General features: G+C 44.2%; 1 pseudogene; it reads right to left on the bottom strand.

The window, feature by feature from the left end:
* Positions 1-17,643, bottom strand: part of LOC102858699 — an 88,701-nt pseudogene extending 71,058 nt beyond the window's left edge.
* Between the last annotated feature and the right edge of the window lie 1,908 nt (positions 17,644-19,551).

The raw sequence follows: 19,551 nt of genomic DNA on the forward strand, positions 1-19,551 counted from the left end.
CAGTGTCCCCTCCTGACACTGAGCTGCAGACCTGCGGGGCCAGGGTGTGGAGCAGGCTCTGGGCTGTACAGCTGATACACACCTGATACAGGGCCAGCCAGGATAAGAAGAGGAAGCCATAGACGATCTTATACGCCACCACCCTGTCATCAAAGCTGATGAGGAAGAACATGGCGCCACAGACATAGATCCAGTACTTGACAAGGAGGCCCCGGAGAAAGGATCCAAACACATCAACCAGGACACTGGGGGGCCTGCTTGACCCTGGAGGGGAAGGAGGCCATCAGGACCAGTGCCGGGTGGGCTTCCCGCCCCAGAACGCGTCTGCCCTCTGCTCAGTCCTTCTCTGCACCTCAGGGTGGTACTAAGGACATCTAGAGACTCAAGATTTGGGGTTCTACCAGATCCTGTTCATCCTCACGGTGGCTTGGTCATGGGAGCTGGGGTGTCAAAACAGACACCAGACTTTTTGACTCAGAGGCACAGAAATGAGAGCAGACAGGGAACCAGCACTGAGGGGCCAGGGACCTCTGCCAAGCTCACCCCAGAGCTGGTTTTACTTCGGGAGGGGCAGCTCAGACCTTGGAAGAGCTGACAATGCCCATCACGAGGGAGGGGCCTTTGCCCCCAACACTGGGCATTTCACTGCAGAAGGCTGTTCTGCAACCCTCTGAATACCACGTCAATAGTCACCAGGAACTTGACCTTGACCCCACCCAGGGAAGGAAGGCTGGGCCAGGAGCTCATGGGCATTCCTTGGCCTTTTTTTTTTTAGGAGCTGGGGTTGCCAGGAAGGCTGATGGAGGTTAGGAACCTGGCACATGGAGGTCCAGCACTGGTGGGCCGGCCACTGGAAGGCCCGGGGTGCGGGGCAGCATCAGGTCCTCGCCACGTGCTGCTCTGGCATCTCCCTCCGAAGCCACGGTAACGAGTCCCCGCATCTGCCTCTCCAGGACCTGCTGCCGCAGCAGCAGCCAGAAGGATGCCGCATAGAAGCTCTGCAGTGAGACATGAATGAGTGTCAGGCTTTGCTCACACTGCGGCTGCCGTTTCCCTCAGAGGACCTGCTGGGGAGGGTGCGCCCACAGAGGGAAAGGGGAGGGTGGCAGGGACAAGACTATCCTGTCCTGGTTTGCAGCCACTCACACGCCCCTCACTGTGGGGGCCCCTCACAGGGACCCCAGGCATCGGAGAGGGGAGGGGAGGTGTTATTGCCTCCATTCTGTAGAAGCTGGAGCCCAGAGGAAAGGCCCAGGTCCCTGGCTCCAGGTCCCTCATGCTCACAACCCTCTGCTGTCCCCAGCTTGGCTCTTGGTACCTATGAGTCCCCCTCGGGGGTTCCCTGTATGCCCCCCCAGAATGCAGGAAGATCTGTGACCCTACTTTGATGATAAGGTGAAGGCACGGCCGGGGGTAGGGCTTGAGGTCCAAGTCCGTGAGAAGCCAGCCAGGAACACCTGGGAACAACTCTTCCTGGGCCAGGTGAAGCCCCACACAGAAGTTGAGGAGGACCAGGAGGTTGGCGTAGAGGACCAGGCCTGGGGCGCTGAGGAGGGCCAGGGAGCGGCGGTCACGGGCCAGCCAGACAGCACAGGCCCAGAGCAGCAGCACAAAGCTCAGCCAGCTGTGGTGAGTGATGCTCCAAACCTGAGACAGTGGACGATGGTCCCTGTTCACACCTCAGACCAGAGATCTCCCCCTTCCCTACGCAGCGCTCCTGCTCAGGTCACCCCTCCAGATCAAAATCTCCATGCAGGGACGGACACACACACACACACACACACACACACACACACACACGCCTCTTACTCCATGTTGGAGTTAGGATTGGATCAGTTGTCTTTTGTTTCCAGTATAATCTCACATTCTTTTTTTTTTTAATTAATTGTGCCAGAGGCAATGTGATTAGCACAGAATAGAGCAGGGTTTAGGGATGTTGTACATAGGGTCGCTATGAGTCGCAAAGGACTCAATGGCACACAACAACAACAACAACAACAACAACAATCTTAATGAAAGTTTACAGAGACTTAGAGTTTCCAGTCATTCATTGTTGCACTTTTCTCCCTGCCCCATTCCCCCCCGCCCCATTAACTTTTCTCCTTGAAAAGTAAAAGAAAGATTCTTTCATTGCTATGCAATCCCTCCCCCGAGTCCACTCCACTGTGCAGCCTTCATTCTGGACTCCCGTCATGACAATAATACCTAATCATATATCCCTTTTAAACAGTTCTCTCCCTCATCTGTTGCAATCACATTCTGTCTTGTACAGAGCAGTCAGAGGGGACTCGAGTTTCCTTAAGAGGGTCTTTCTCCCTGATTTTTAAGCCAGTGCTGAAGTCAGGTCCCTGCATGGCCAAACAAGCACCGAGTCCAACCTGAACAGATTCTCCATCACAGCAAGACTTGTCCTCAGAAAGGGCTTTCTGTGAAGCGCCCAAGTCCTAGCCTACTGTGCCCCAGCTCAGAGCAATGTGCTGCGGAAGGTGCCCCTTAGGAATGAAAGAGAAGGCAACCTGGAAAAGACGCGACTCTGCAGAGATTAACACACGCCCAAGCAATCATGGGGTCAAAAGGGAAAGCCTGAAGCACTTAGAGTTGAAAAGGGTCAGAGTTCGTTTGATGGGGAAGAAACAGTCTCTTTAATGAATGGTGCCGGAAAAACTAGTTATCCATTTGCAGAAAAATAAGGTAGGATCCATACCTCACGTTATACACCAAAAGGGTGGCTCCAAACAGAACAAAGACCTACCAGTTAAAGCTGGAACTAACAAGGGCTTTGAAGACGACACAGGCACAGAACTAGGGAACTTCATGTTTCCAGAAATAGATTACCAAACACAGCTACAAATTCACAAACAACAGATGGCAAATTAGTTACATGGGACTTCCTCGAAATGGAATACTTACGTTCAGAAAAGGGTTTTCTTGAAAGAGTGAAAGGCGAACCTACAGGCAGAAAATCTCGCTGGGAATGATGTTAATTGATAGAGGTCTGATGGCTAAAATATACGGAAAATGTCAACAACTCAACAGCAAAAAAAAACCTATTTAAAATGGGAAAAAGATATGACAGACATTTTTACCAAAGGTGACATTCAAGAGGCAACAAACACATGAGAAGATGTTGGTCTCTGGCCACGAGAGAGACGCAAAGGGAAGCCACACTGAGATGCTGTCTCACTCTTGAAAATAACCGCAATGACTGAAACCCAAACAGAAACTGGAAATAACACAAATGCTGGAGAGATTGGAACCCTTGACCTACTGCTGATGGGACTGCAAAATGGTGCAACCTCTTTATATAATAGTATGGCATGTCCTCAAAAAGCGAGATGTGGAAATACCGTCCATTCCAGCAATCCCCAGATACCTGCGATCCAATAGAAGTGCCACCAGTTGACATGAAAACAAAAACCCAGAAAAACCAAACATCCACCAATCACCAACAGAGGAGCGGACACAGCAAATATGGCCCAAACATCCAACAGAATCCTGCACAGCTAGGAACAATCACAATGGGTTCTCAAAACATCTTGTAACACAGATGAATCGGGAGGACAATATAGTGAATAAAACAAACCAGTCATAAAAGGACAGCCGCTGCATGAACTCGTGTCGATAAAAAGACAAGACCATGTATAAATGCAGAGATCAGCATTCATTGCTTTATGTTCCACCAGAGATGGGAGCAATAAGAAGAGGGGAACACTCCCTACGTTGTCAAACAAACCAGACCGATAGCCCTCAAGTGGACCCCAACTCATGGGGACCCTCCTTTGGGTCTGTGAGCTTATAAATCTCTGCAGGAGGAGACTGTCCATTCTTCCCCCCGCCCCCAGAATCTTGTGGTTGTGAATTATCAACCTTTTGGTTAGAAAGCTAGCATGTAACACGATTCACAACCAAAGATTGCTTTTAACATAGTAGGCCCTGACTGTTCTGGGTTGGCAGCACAACTCCCTTCCCATTATGTTGTCAGAGCTGCTCAATAAATACATCCTTACCTACATGCATATGTATGTACATATATACATACACACATACATGCATACACACATTGTATATACACGCATATACACATATACATATATACATACATATGTTAGAGTCAGACAAGAAGGAAACATACACTAAAGGGTAGATTAGACATTACAACAAATTCTCACACTGATCAATAATAATTAAAGTTTATAAAACGTGTCTATTAGAGATGCAAATTAAAACAACTATGAGATATCATTTCACCCCAGTCAAAATAGCAAAATTTAACAGAACAGCAAGCAACAAATGCTGGCGAGGTTGTGGAGAAACTGGAACCCTGATTCACTGTTGGTGGGAGTGTAAAATGGTGCAACCCCTGTGGAAAGCAGTACGGCGCTTTCTCAAAAAGTTGCAAATAGAGATACCATTTGACCCAGCAATTCCACTACTGGGAATATACCCTGAAGAGACCATAGCTGACATCCAAGCAGATATATGCACACCCATGTTTATTGCAGCTTTGTTCACAATAGCAAGGAGTTGGAAACAACCTAAGTGCCCATCAACAAACGAATGGCTAGAGAAGCTGTGGTATATTCGCACAATGGAATACTATGCTGCATTAAAAAACAAGGAACTCATGCAATATTATTCAAAATGGTTGACTCTGGAGAACATTATGCTGAGTGAAATATCCCAGTCACAAAAGGACAAATATTACATGATGCCACTGTTGTAGAATGGGACTGTCCTTGGGGTTGGGGAGAGACTGAGTAAGATGGGTTCAATAATGTATACTGCACTGAAACAGAGGAGGGAGAAAACTGTTTAAAAGAGATATATAACTAGGTATTTCTGTCATCACAGGAGTCTAGAGCGAGGGCTACATGGTGGAGGGGACCTGGGGGAGGGTTTGTAAAACAATGAAAGAACCTTTTCTTTTACTTTTCCATAATTTCTGGACTCATGTACTTATAACTTGTTAGTCAAATTTGTGTCTTCTAGGTTGCAACACCCCCATGATACATCTTCAAGGATATGAACATGTACGGCCAAGCACAATCAATAAGAGTGCATCTAAATTCCAAAATCAATCTCCATAATAGTCTATGTGTTTCCTACTGCCAAAGGGGCCCTTTAGAGTAGTGAGAGAAGATCTTCACCCTGAAACCCACAGCGTCCCTTTTCAGCAGGAAGTAGCTAAGAGAATACGCCATCCCCTTTTCCTTATGACTCAGGGTGAAGTCTCTCTCAGGGAGGAGTGATAGGGAATGGCAAAGGACACACTGACAAAGAAGATTAATCAGAACTGGCTTTGACAAGCACTGTGGCATTTGGACAAGAACAAACTGGGAGGAGGGTAGAGAGAATAGTGCAACAATGAATGAATGGAAACCCAAAATCTCTGTAAATGTTCATGAAAATTAATAAAATATAATTATAGAAAAAAAGTGTCTATTAATGATTGTATGGAAACCTAATATGATTCATAAACCTTCATTCAAACACATAAAAATAAATAAAAACAAGCATAAAACACAAATTCAGATATACAAGTTTCAAAAATAGAACAAAATTGTAAGACTGAAAATGGAGAGGCAGTAATTCCAATTTGTAAACAGTCATAACTACAAAGTAAAAAGGAAATAAAGGCCGTAGTCCTGGAACTTTGCAGCAGAGAGGAAGTCAAGACGGTACCAAGAAAGAATAGTCTGCCTTAAACTTGTGAAGATAATAATAAATTACAGGAAAAGGTCAATGAAAATCAATAAACCTCATCAAAATTAAAAGAAAAAGAAAATGATAAAGATTCAGTAAACACTAAAACAAAAGCAATGAAGGAAATTATAAGAAAACTCATCAACAAAATGAACTTGGCTTAGAAAACAGAACATGTTCTTTGGAATATATGGAACAATGAAACCATTGACAACACCAAAAACTCCCAGCAAAAAAAGACAGCAGCAAATCCTCCCCTACCAATAATTACATTGAATGTAACTGGATTAATGCACCAATCAATAGATGGCAACCAGCCGAATAGATGAGAAAATAGAACGCATCAACATGCTTCTAAGGTGCATATAAGAGAGGTAAACCTGAGACACAAAGAGAAAGACAAATTAAATGAAAGGATTGCAAAAGAAATACTAAGCAAATATTAACAAAAATCAGAAAGACTGGTAGTGTTAATTTCTGATAACATAGTTGTTGTTATGTGTCATTGAGTCACTTGCAACTTATAGCGACCCTATGTACAAGAGCCCTAAACGCTGCTCTATCCTTAAAAACAAAAACAAACAAACAAAAAAACCCAGCAAGAGCCAAGGAAGGACATCATACAATGACTAGAGTCAGTCCAATAAGAGAACATTACCGTACTAAGTATCCACTTAGTCAATGATAGAGCCTCACAATACATGCATCAGACTTTAACCAAATTGAAGAGACAGACTATGCCGTGACAGTAACAATACTACTACTAATTATTATTCTTACAAGGGGCCCTGTGTCAGCTGTACCTCACAGCACTCTTGTCTACGACAGATCGAATCCTGCTCAATGCAGTGCTGCCTCACAGTCTCTGGTCTGCTTGAATTCAGAGCTGCAGTCACTGTGTCAGTCCATTACTTTGAGGGTCTTCCTTTCCTTTTCTGACTCCTGCTTGCTCCAAGGACTGGCCCATCCTGCTTACATGTCCAAAGTGCCCTGCTGTGAAATTGCACTCTGGCTAAACTTCTGCCAAGGGGGTTAGGTTGGTAGTTACGGCAGTCCAAGGACAGTAGGGTCAGTAAAGTTGGAGCTGATTTGACAGCACCTAGTAATAACATGAAGAACTATGCTTCAATAAATTTGAAAACGTAAAGGAACTGGACAAATATCTCGAAAAACATTCCCTACCCAAACTAAGATAATCAGAGGTAGAAAAGGTGGCCAGGTCCATCACAAATTAAGAAAATGAATAGGTCATAAAAAATCTTCCAACAAAATTATTCTCGGACCAAAATGTAAATTGTATCAGTCAGAACAGAGTTGACACTAGTTACACTCAAATTATTTCAGAATAAAGGATGAAATACTTCCCATTCACTGCACATAAGCAAACAAGGCAAAGACACCATTGAAAGTAGAAAATGAAGAAAAAGTATCCCTTACAAACACAGATGAAATATATCTAGCCAAAATCCTAGCCAACAGAACCCAATAAATAATCAAAGAAAGAGTAAGACACCTCTTTGTCTTCCTGTGCTGTCCTTTGAAATCATCTGTCCAGCTCCTTAATATCTTGATTTCTTCCCTTTGCTTTGGCTTCTTGTTGCTCAAATGCAATATTCAGAGTCTCTTCTGAGATCTGTTTTGGTCTTTTCTTCCTCCTCTGTCTTTATAATGATCTTTTGCACTCTTACCCATGATATTCTTGATATTTTCCCACAACTCATCTGGTCTTCACTCATTAGTGTTCAGGGCCTCAAACCTGTTCCTGAGATGATTTTGAAATCCAGGTGGGATAGACTCAAGGTAATATTCTGGTTCTGTGGATTTGATTTAATTTTTCTTAGCTTCAGTTTGACCTTGCATATGAGTGGTTTAGTTTGTATGGCTCCACAGTCAACACTCTTGGCACCAGCAGCGAGGGAATGAAAAGATGTTTTGAGTTGGAAAAGTCTGCTGTCTGTCAGAGAGCTCTCCAGAGTACTGAAGAGTAATGATGTCAGTCTGGGGACTAAGGTGCACCTGATACAGAACATGGTCTTTGCAGTCACTTGCTATGCTTCAGAAAGCTGGACAGTGACAAGGGATGATAGAAGGATAATTGGTGCCTTTGAGCCGTGGTGTTGGAGAAGGGGATTGAACATATCATGGACTGCTAAGAGAACAAATAAGACCACTAAGAGAACAAATAGGAGAGGGTTTAAACAGGCTGCTCCTTGGAGGCAAGGATTCTGAAGCTTTGTCTGACATACTTTGGACATGTTGCAAGAAGGAACCAGTCCTTGGAGAGGGACGTCATGTTTGGGAGGGTGGAGGGACAGCGCAGGAGAGGAAGAAACTCTGTGAAGTGGATTGATTCAGTGACTGGGGTAATGGGAATAGGTGTTCTAGAGACAATAAGATTGGCACAGGATAGAGCAGGGTTTAGGGTTGTTGTACACAGGGTCACAGGTGACTCAATGAAAAATAACAACAACAACAACAACAAGACATCACTGCCAAGCATGCCACCATTTTTCTATGTTTGTTGTACCATGGTGGCTTGTTTGTTTATGTGATACTGAAAATGATGTCATTGTTACAGCAAACATAACCAGGACCACCCATAGAGGACAGGTTTTAGTTGAGCTTCCAGATTAAGACTGACTAGAAAGCAGGCTTGGCCACCTACTTCTGAAATAATGAAATCCCATGAGGAGGGCACCACAGTTTGCTATCGTGCCTGATGATTAGGAAAGCGCTCAAAGTGTGACAAGGGCAGAGCAGCCTTCACAGAGCAGAGTTTACCTTCTTGGCAAGGAAGCCCGCTGCTGCATTGTTGCTTTCAGTGGGTGGTGTTTAAAAATAAATAATAGTTTTCCTTGGGTAGTATTTACCTATGACTAACAGCATTGTACTTCAGTACAGATCTTGAAATGTTCTTTTTGAGGAGGAACGTGACATTGTTCCTCTCAATCATTCCAGTAGACCTTGTGATTATCTGATTTAGCTGTCTAAAATTACTAATACATCTATTTTAGCCTTGGATGTCAAACTTCATCTGTTCCATTTAATCTTTGACAACTTCCAATTTTCCTAAATTCATTCTCGGTACATTCCACGTTCCTGTTATTAATGGATGTTTGTGACTGCCGCGCCTCATTTTGGAATTGTGCCACAGCAGCAAACGAAGGCCCTTTTTTGGGTAAAAAAAAAAAAACCACCAGAAAGAATTAATTGACACTGAACAGTTTTCAGGAGTTAGCATATGACCAAGACCTGGCAGTACAAAGAGTAGAAGGCCAAGGTACAGTGAAGGTGTTGGCAAAAAAAATAAGGGTCCCAGAGTTGATGGAATACCAGTAGAGGTTTATCAGCAAACAGGTGAACTCCTAGCTGTGTTAACTTGTCTATGCCTAGAAACTGGAATACAGCTACCTGGCCAGCTGATGGCCATATTTGTGCCTATTAACATATAGACGATACAGCAGAATGCAGAATTGATGGAATCATGTCATTAGTATCACACACAGGTATGTGTTTGCCGAAGATATTTCAAAAAGGCTTCAGTAGCACACAGACAAGGAATTGCTAGAAATTAAAGTTGGATTCAGAAGATGCCATGAAACAAGAATTATCAATACTAATGTCAAACATTGACTGACAGTCTAGAAGATTAGAAAGATGGTTTCTTGAGGATAAAAAGTCATTTGACTTTATAAGTCATAATAAATTATGGATAACAATAGAGAAGAAAGGGAATTCTACAACAGTTAAGTGTAATAATGTAGAACCAGTCGCTAGATCAAGAAGCAGTCACTGGAATAGAATATGCAAGGAGATATTGCATAGTTTTAGCAATAAGAAAGGTGTGCATCAAGCTTGTATTGTCTCATCATCTCTATACACTGAGCAAATCTTTCAGTCCTGATGCCACACCCTTCTTCATAGAGTCCAGGTTCTTGAATGAAGACTCATCAATAACCCGTGATATGCAGGTGACACACCTTGCTTGCAGGAAAGGAGAAAGTGCTTACTGATGAAGTTTAAGAATATGAGAGGAAATTTCTCCACATAGTGAAGGAACTACCCTCAAAATCAACATTGTTTTCAATGGAGAAAATCTGAAAGCAGCCTTCTTGTAAGTAGGACTCAGATGAAGGCACCCTTTAGCGTCCTTCATTAGCATATTGGAGAGGAGAGTTAACAGTGATGCTGACACTGTGACTGCTTTGTGGGATCAGCCATGAGTTAGCTCTGACTTACCAGCATCCAACAACAACAGCAACAATGGTATAACTGGGAGTGCTGGTGGCCTGGTGATAAGAAGCTGTGTCGCTCACTCAAAGGCACATAGTTTGAATCTGTCTGTCTCTCCAAGGGAGAAAGATGGGCAATCTCCTCTCGTGTGATTTACTGCTGGAGGTACAACAAAAATGACATAATTGTAAGCTATGCAAATCCCTTTACAGCTGTGATCAATGTACGTGAACTATCTCTATGATGTGATCTTAGGGAACATCCTTTATCTCACTAGAGATACAGGGAAGGAAAGTTAAGTTGAGGGAGACCTTCAATGTCACCAAGTATGAGTTTCCAGGGGAGTATGGGAGGGTCATTTTACACAGGACCAGAGTGGACCACTGCTGGCCTAGCAGTAAGAAGTTGCACTGTCAACTCAAAGACACGTGATTCAAATACCCCAGCTGCTCTTTCAGAGAAGGAGGGGCAATCTGCTCCTCTGTGACGTTCTGCCTCTCAAAACCCGCTGGAGAGTCAGTTCTGCCTTGGTCGTATAACCCTTGCATAATGTCATTTATGACAAATTTTCTAGTGTTTGTTGTTGTTGTTATGTGCTGTCGAGTCGCTTGCGACTCATAGCGACCCTATGTACAACAGCCCTAAACTCTGCTCTGTCCTGTGCCAATCTCACTGTCTCCGAATTTCTTTTTGAAATATAAAGAGATAAAAGCACTTGATACGGCTTACAAACCATGCCCTGTTAGGTTTTTCAGGTGTGTGTTTTTTTAATATTTAAATTAAAATTGTTATACAAAACCCAAAGCTTTTAAATTATGTACCTTATATTTAATTTACTATTAGAATCTTCTATACCCCTTGATACATTGTTCCTTATATTTTCAAAATGTTAAGTCCTACTTTGTGAAATGTTAGTTGTGTTCTTGAGTTCTGGATAGACAAAACTATGTACAAAAGTTAGAAATAGTAATGTTTAAATAGACATTCTTTACTTTCAGAAATTTAAAACACATTTTTGGGGCTCTATTTTGCCACTTTCTTCTCTTTTACTCTCTCTTTATTTTTTTTAATGGACATTGGAAAATCTTAAGTATGTCTGAATTTTTCTTGGAAATGTAGGAAAGATTAAAAATGTGGCTTTACTGTTCCTGTGTAGGAATCTCAACTGTCTAAGTTGTTTAGAAAAGCATAACTGAGATATTTCTTAAGGCAATATAAATAAATACATTCATGTGAGATATCTCTTATGATGATAAAGAAGGCAAATTCATAAAATACAAAAATGGAAGTAATTTTAAATGGAAAGAAAAGAATATAAATCTTCATTTCAAAAATGCCTGACTTAGTTTTTGAAATGTCTGAGAGTATTTTGGCTGATTCTTGAGAAAATCTCAACATAGGATTTCAAGTCTTTGGCAACTTTGCCAGGACAACCATTTCTTGTAAGAACATGAATTATCACTTCTTAAGTTAGTTTTGTCAGACATGGCTGCTAACATTCTTCTAATCTCTCCTCAAACAAATGATACATTTAAAAAAAAGTGTTAGAAGTCTTAGCCAGAGCAATATGGCAAGAAAGGTGAATAAAAGACATTCAAAGTAAAAAAGAATAAGTAAAATTATGCTTTTTTTCCAGACAATCCTAAACATAAACAACTTCGGAAACACAAGAAAATTACTGGAATTTATAGAAGGTACAACTAAGAACTGTAAGAATTTATAGAAGGGACAACTATAAACTCTATAAAACTTAAAAAAATGATGCTAATTATAGAACAGAGTTCAGGTCTTTCATTCATAGGGTCGCTATGAGCCGTATTTGTCTTGACGGCTTAAGCTAAGTGAGACTGGTGATATATTTTGGAAGAACATTCTTTTAATTTATACATCACTCTTAGTCGATTTGCTGTACTGAAGTAATCTGGGTTTGCTGTGATGCTGAACCTGTGATGTGCCATTGGGTATCAAATACCATAATGGTTTACCAGTGTGGACAGTGTTTGGTGGAACTCCCAGCTGTGGGGCAGGTTTGGAAGCAAGAGTGGCATCCACTTCCTAAACCACATGCCTACGGAAATGTTATGAACGTGAAGAAGCTGTAATAGTTATAGAAAGGCATTCATTAGCTCTTTTGTTCATAGAGTAGCAATGACTTGTGCTCCACTCGACAGTAATCAACAACAACAAGAACAACTAAGAGGTAGAGTTGAAGATCAACAACATTAAAAAACAGTCCAGTTCCTCTACTCTAACAAAGAGAACTCTAACAAGGAAATCCCCATCACTTAAAGCAGCCAGCCCAAAGAAGAATCACTTAAAAAATAAAGCTGGGTACAAAAGGCCTTTACAAAGGAAATGACAAAACATTGCTATAAGAAACCAAAAAAGATCCACCCAAATGGAAGAATATAGCACGCACATTGATAACTGAAGGAAATAACAACCCAACACTCTCAAACTCATTGCCATAAAGTCAGAACCAACTCCAACTAGCTAACCCTCCAGTGGGTTTTCTGGAGGCCGTAAATCACACGGACGGGACTAAGGTGTGCTTGACCCAACCCACGGTGTTTTCAACTGACTCATTGCATATGAAAGTTGGCCGTTGAGTAAGGAAGACAGAAGGAGAATTGGTATCTTTGAATTGTGATACTGGCAAAGAATGTTGTTGTTGTTATGTGCCATCGCATTCTGTGACTCATAGTGACCCTATGGACAATAGCTCTGAAGCCTGCCCTCCCCTAAGCCAGATTTACTGACTGTGACACACCTACCCCCGTGACCCCAGAGCTCCCGCTTAGCGATCCTTGAAAGGAAGAATAATGAGACTATCTTATGTTGTCTGGAGGGGTCAGTCCCTAGAAAAGTGCACCAGGCTTCAGAAAGTGAAGAGGACTTTGAATAGATGAAGTGACACGGTGACTGTAACAATGGGTTTAAGGTCCATGGACATCACGAGGAGGTTGCAGGGTCGCTGGCTTTGTTCTGTGGTCCCTCGGGTGGCTGTGAGTCAGAGCCAGTGGCGTCTAATGGCAGCATTAATGAGCATGGCAGAGCCCTCCATTTCTTAAGACCTCTTTGGCTTCTCATATTAGCAATTTACAGTTTCCCGTGTAAAGGTCGATTGTGTCCGGCGAGCTTTCTTCCTAAGTGGCTCATCTTTTGAGTGGCTATTGTACATGGCATTGTTTTCCTGATTTCTCTTTCAGAGTTCTCTTTGTTAGAGTAGAGAAGTTGGATTGATTTCTGTGTATTGTTGATCTTGTACTCTTCCCCTTGGCTGTTTCTTTCGTAAGTCCCAGGACTTTTTTTGTTGAGTCTCTGGGACGTTTTATATATAAGAACATCACCTGCAAGCAGACCCTTACTTCTTTATCTTTTTTAATGCCCTTTATGACTCTTTCCTGCCCTGTTTGCTCTGTATCGAATTCAAACTCATTGCATTGAGTTGAAACCAACTCACAGTTGACCCTCTGGCAGGTTTCCAGGGTTGTAAATGGAGAAGGAGTTGGCTTGTCTTTCTCCCACAGGGTCATTGGTGGGTTCTAACTGCTCAAGAGGCTTGGCCGTTGGGAGAGCAGGACAGCTCCCTGAAGACTACAGTTCAAAATGTGATGGTTAATACAATATGCTACCACGGGCAGGAGCCTCAGTAACCAATAATGCAGCTCTCCTATGCAGTACACATCCTAACCTCTATGACACCAGTGGGGCCACACTGGGGGGGCTTCTGTAAGGGGCGGAGGGGGAAATCTCCTCAGGGGTGACCTGCACTAAGCATTTGGTCTCTGGCAAAGACAGTGGGTTTGGGCCTAGTTCTTCTCAATGTCAGCCACAACTTGTCATGATCCACACAGTTAAACAATCTGTGAAATGCCTCAAAACACAGAAAAGCCTGGAGGATATTATGTGGAATAAAATAATTCAATCATGATAGGACAAATATCATATGAAGCCACTATTATAAAGTCAAGAAAAGACACACACAGAAAGAAATAGTCTTTGGTGATTTCCTGGGATGAAAGAGAAAGAGAAAGTTAATCACTAGCTAGAGAGGAGACAGATATTTACCTGGGTGAAAGGAAAGGCAATGTATCGGAGTGGGGGAGGCCAGCACAACTGTTGGTGTCAAAGAAGACACTGAGGAGTAAGAGCTAAAAGCAAGACATAAAGCAGATGTTCTGCTGGAGAAGGAGGGGCAATCTCCTCCTGTACCAGTCAGATCCGATTTGACAGTCTACACACACACACACACACACACATAATAAAAAAAAATAACACTTAAAAAATATTAAAAATATTTTTAAAAAAGCAAGACATAAATACTACCGTACAGTCAATCCTGGAACAACCACGACATCAATAAGTTAATGGTGGATAAATAGACATACGGAAGTGAAGTCGGTTTGGGAAGGCAAGTAAAACTGTTCCTGTGAGGACGTGTGTGTGCGCACGCTAAAGGATATTTCTACATACTTGTATGAGCTGTAAATATACACAGAAACATATTCAAGCATAGAGATGATAAAGTTAAGACAACATTTTAGTGATAACCAACATTTTGAGAAAATGAATCGTTGGGTCTGAGAGCTCAGAAACGTGCCCTCTCAGATGACATCACGGTCAGCTGACATAACATAGTCCACGTCCGACCTCAGTGTGTAGTGACAAGGGTCCATCTAAGGCGCAACTACTAGTCGCTCCTTGTCCTGAGTGGAAAAAAAAACAACAACAAAAAGACTGAGGGAAACCGTTAGTACAGAGGACTAACTCCTGCCCAGACTTCAGCCTCTTCTCCCTTGAGCCCAGAATGGCGCAGCTGATCCATCAGTCTGTGCTGAGTAGTCAGGAAGCAACCACAACAGGTGTAGAAAGAGCGGGAGGAAAACGGAGAACCAAACCTCACAATCATAAAAAGGGCACAGGTTACAGGTCTGAGAGAGACCGGTGGAACCCTGGCACCGTGGCCTTGAACTGAATTAATCCATGACTCACCTGTCAGCCAAACCATCATCCATCAGCAGGCCTACGAGACGGACAAATGCCAGGGAAGCTCGCTCCTTGCGAAATCAACCGTATGGGATGAAAGGGGCAGCATTTGCCCAGAGACAGGTCCAGAGATAAGGAAGGGTAAGAAAGGACAACAGAAATGGGAATGACAGACAGGAAGCGGGAAGGGTGTAGCTGCACGTGATTTCAATCAACAGTCACATAACACAACGGGCATGGACTGTTGAACGGAAAACCAATTTGTTCTGTACACTTTCCAAATCATCATAAGTTTTACAGAAAAGAAAAAGCAATGAGCTGTGGTGCTGGAGAAGAGTATTGAATGTACCATGGACTGCCAAGAAAACAAACAGATTCATCCTAGAGAGGGTTAAACCAGGCTACTCCTTGGAGGCAAAGATTCTGAGGCTCCATCTAACATACTTTGGGCATGTTGTAAGGAGAGACCGGTCCTTAGAGAGGGACATCATGCTTGGGAGGGTGGAGGGACAGCGCAGGGAGGGAAGACCCTGTATGAGGTGGATTGATTCAGTGACTGGGGTAATCGGGATGGGTGTGTCAGAGACAATGCGATTGGCACAGAATTGAGCAGGGTTTAGGGCTGTTGTACATAGTGTCGCTATGAGTCGCAAATGACTCGACGGCACATAACAACAACAAACAACATACTATAGATCACTTTAGGAAAAAAGAAAAGAAGAGGAGAGAAGAGAAGAGAAGAGAAAAGAAAAGAAAAGAAATTCACGATCATTTCAATTAATGCAGAAAGGGCATTTGACAAAATTAATGAAATTTGACACCTTTTCACAGAAGGAAGATTCCTCAAAGTAATAAAAGATACTTGTGGAAAACCTAACATCATGTCCAGTGCAGAAAGACTGCGAGCCTTCTCTGTGGGACCAGACACAACAAGCACGCTCCCACTGGTCACTATGTGTCGCCACCATTCCGGAGGTGCTAATCAGATCAGTAAGATCATGAAGGAGGAAAAGAATCTAAGAAAGGAGGGAACAAAACCAGCCCTTCTCTTAGACGGCAAGATCCTGTCCAGAGAAACGTCAAAGGGTTCACAAGAAAGCTACTAAAACTAAGAAATGAACTCAGCAAAGTGTCTGGGTACAAGGTCAACACGTAAGAATCAGTTGGCTTTCTACAGAACAACAATGAGTAAGCAAAAAAAGGAAATTAAGGAAACATTACCACTTATAATAGCATCTAAAGAATAAAGTACCTGGGAATAAATTTAACCAGGAAGGCAAAAGCCTTGTACACAGAGACCTGCAACCACTGCGAAAAGAAATTTAAGAATACCTCAACAGATCTTGGGGAAAGTCAAAGAATATGAGAAAGATATTCAGTTGTGCTTTATTTACTTACAATAGCATCCAGCTGTTTGAATAACACATCACAGGTAACAAACACTGTGCAGAAGAGCACTACCTCTGTGTTCACGGGGGACTGGCATGGGGACCAAGGGGCAGTTGTGAGAACAGAACAAGGGGAGGCTGCGTGGCTCATAATTGAAGAAAGGTGTGTATTTTGCTGGTATCGTTTCACCATACCTAAATTTCAAAAAGAGACCTCCTTAAAAAGAAAGACTTTTATTCCTAAAAAAACTAACAAGTGTGTGAAAAGGCTACCTACAGACTAAGAGACTGTTTTCAGGACACACGCAATTGCTAAGGGTCTGTCATGAAAAACAAATTGAAAAGTACAGTTCAACAACAAAAGGACAAGCAATCCGATCAAAAACGGAGCAAAAGACTTGAGCCAACATGTTGTCAAAGAGGATGTTCACGTGATCAACCAGCAGGTAAAAACACGCTCTTCGCCAATCACCATTACTGACTCGCACAGCCGATCTGATTCACAGTGACCCTGCCGCAGAGTCCAAGGCCCCACCAGACGCCCAAGATGCTAAATCTTTACGGAACTAAACTGCCGTGTTTTTCTCCCCCGGAAGCAGTTTATTCCCACCCTGATGGAAAATCTTGAAGTTATAAGATACCCTGAACCTCCTTGACCTTCTCGTTATTGTTAGCTGCCATTGTGTTGATTCTGCCTCTCAGTGACCCCACGTGACAGAGGAGAGGGTTATCTAGGCTACTGTCTTTTCAGGACCCAACAGCCAGACCTTCTCCCTGACACGGCTTCAAACTTCTGACTCTGTCAGCAGCCAAACACTTAATCATTGTGCCACCAGGACTCCATCTATTCTCCTGACAAACCTCTTGAGCACTACACACCTTGCATTTTCTCCAAAGGCTTCACAAAGGGGTCCTTGTTGAAAGAAGAAGTGCCGCCCCCCCAAGCCCTGCGTCTGAGAGGAACGCCCCCACCATTAACCCAGGAGGAGAAGGGAGAGGGGCACCTTCTTTGGGCTCACCATCATGGTGATCAGTGCCGGGACATAGCTGTGTCGCAGAGCAAGGCTGCCCAGCACCGAGAGGCCACTTGGCTCTGAGCCCACGTCTCCTGGCTCCTTGGTGGTGGTGGTGGTGGTGCGTCCTGTAAACAAAGACACGGACAGACTGTAGCATGGCCAAGCCTAGCAGAGCTATCCCAGGGCAGCTGCAGACCAGTGGGTACCGGAAAGCCTCTACTGTCTAGGTGGGCACAGGCCAGTGGACCTTGTCCTTGCCAAGTTGAGTGTCAGTGTTACTTACCAGCCCCTCCCTGCCTGCTGTGGGCCCTCATGGTTACGCCCAGCTACTCCTCTACCTTCCCCTGACCACAGGCTGTATCCCAGAGCTTTCCTCAGATTCTTGGTTGAGTCCAGAAGCACCTTGGCCCTCACTCCCTATTCAATATGGAAGCTATGTAGGGCTGTGCCCAGAGCCTCGTCTGGTGGGGTTGATTTTTCAAGGACATTTCCAGAACAAATGGATTTGATGAAGTCCCGGTTTCCAGAGCACAGTGCGGCTTTAGACCGTCCTTCTAAATGGTCCGTAGTGTTCAATACGGAAGCAAGGGCTTCTGTAAGCCTGTGCTCAGCGCTGTGAGGAGTCTGGAATGGTGGAGGTGTTAGCTCTGTCCCCCCAAGGGCTTCACAAGAAGGGGAAGTGAGGCTGAAGAAACCTCTGGAGAACCAAGTCGGATGGGGCCCAGTCCTGCACTCCTTCCTTCTGGACGTCACTGGCTCAGGGAACATTTCCACAGAGAGGAGGACTCTAACTTGGTTTCATCTGGGAGCCACCCCCCCCCCCGGGTGTTCTCAAGCATGTCTAATCAAGCCCGTGTCTGCTTCAGACTCAGTGACCAAGACCTGAAGGGCATATCCCAGGCCCCCTATACCTGAAGATACTGTCCATTCCCCTTTCTGTTACGGCCTTCATGGAAGTTGAGGGTTTCAACCCAAGGGTGCAATGGTTTAGGGGACCCGTGGGATGTTGGGGACTCCTACCTAAGAATCCTTCCTCTTTTCTGAAGGGTTTGGGTGACCCCATGGGATGTTGGGGCCCCTTACCTAAAGATGTCTTCCTCTTTTCTGGGTCACAGAAAGCAGGTGAGTTGAGGCCTGCACTCTTCTCCTGGTGTCCCGTGCAGTGTAGAAGGGGCAGATCTGGCCAGCTCCCGTGGGGGAGTGTGTCCTGGTAAAGGACAGAGGGACATTCAAGGTGGAGCCTGGATGCTGGGGATGGGGCACTGAGGGCCACAGGTGAGGGGGGACCTGGACACGTATGGAGCCTGGGAGCTCAGTGGCACTTTCACACCCCCCCCCCAAATGAGAGCCAGGAAGTCCAGCCTGCCAAGTGGAATGCCGGCAGGAAGGGAGGGGGTCAGCTTCTGTACAAAAAGTGGTGACAGATTGTACATAAGCCACATGGGACTTGGAGGGACAGAGCTCTGGTTTCTGTCAGAGCTGTGATTTGGGAAAGTCTGTTGAGACATGTGGAAGGAATGAGTCGCTGGGCCTGGGAACTCGGGACCATAGTGTTGGGTGACCTCAAGGTCAGCTGACCCACCAAGATAACGTTCTGTACTAGACCTTGAAGGGTCATGGACTGGGTGTTTCACCAGCTTCTGTCAGATCAGTGAGCCTGGTGTTTTTCCCCCCCTTGTTTTTGAGGTTTGTTTCACATTTATCTAAGACCTTTTATGATGATTACTTTTCAAACCAGTCAGTTATGGTATCTGGGCGCCATATCCGAGATAATATAACATCGGATAAAGGGAGGAGATGGAATGTGGATGTGAGATCCTAAGTCTGAGTTGAAGTTGGTGGGATCTGGGGGGTGGACCCCAGAAACCACCTCCACGAGCCCTCAGACTTGGTCCTTTCAAGCTGACAGCTGCTTGCTTCACACAAAAGCACACTGATTTTGCCCGGCTAGTTCCCTACCCAGCAATGGGATTCTAGTGCATCTTCTTCCAAGAACCCCGGAACCTGCCGAGGGCCCCTCATGAAAGATACCCAGTCCCCTTGTCATCGAGTTGATTCTGGCCCCCAGTGGCCCCACGTGACGGAGCAGAACCGCCCATAGGCTGCCATCTTTAAAAGAGCAGATCCCAGATCTTTCTTGAAACTACTGCTGGGCTCAAACCAATAAATAATCTTTCAGCTAGCCTGTAAATGCTTAACCAGCACACCACCAGGTCTCTTAA

Source organism: Elephantulus edwardii, unplaced genomic scaffold (genome assembly GCF_000299155.1).
Source record: "Elephantulus edwardii isolate Elephantulus edwardi_28Jun2011 unplaced genomic scaffold, EleEdw1.0 scaffold00193, whole genome shotgun sequence".
NCBI lineage: Eukaryota > Metazoa > Chordata > Mammalia > Macroscelidea > Macroscelididae > Elephantulus > Elephantulus edwardii.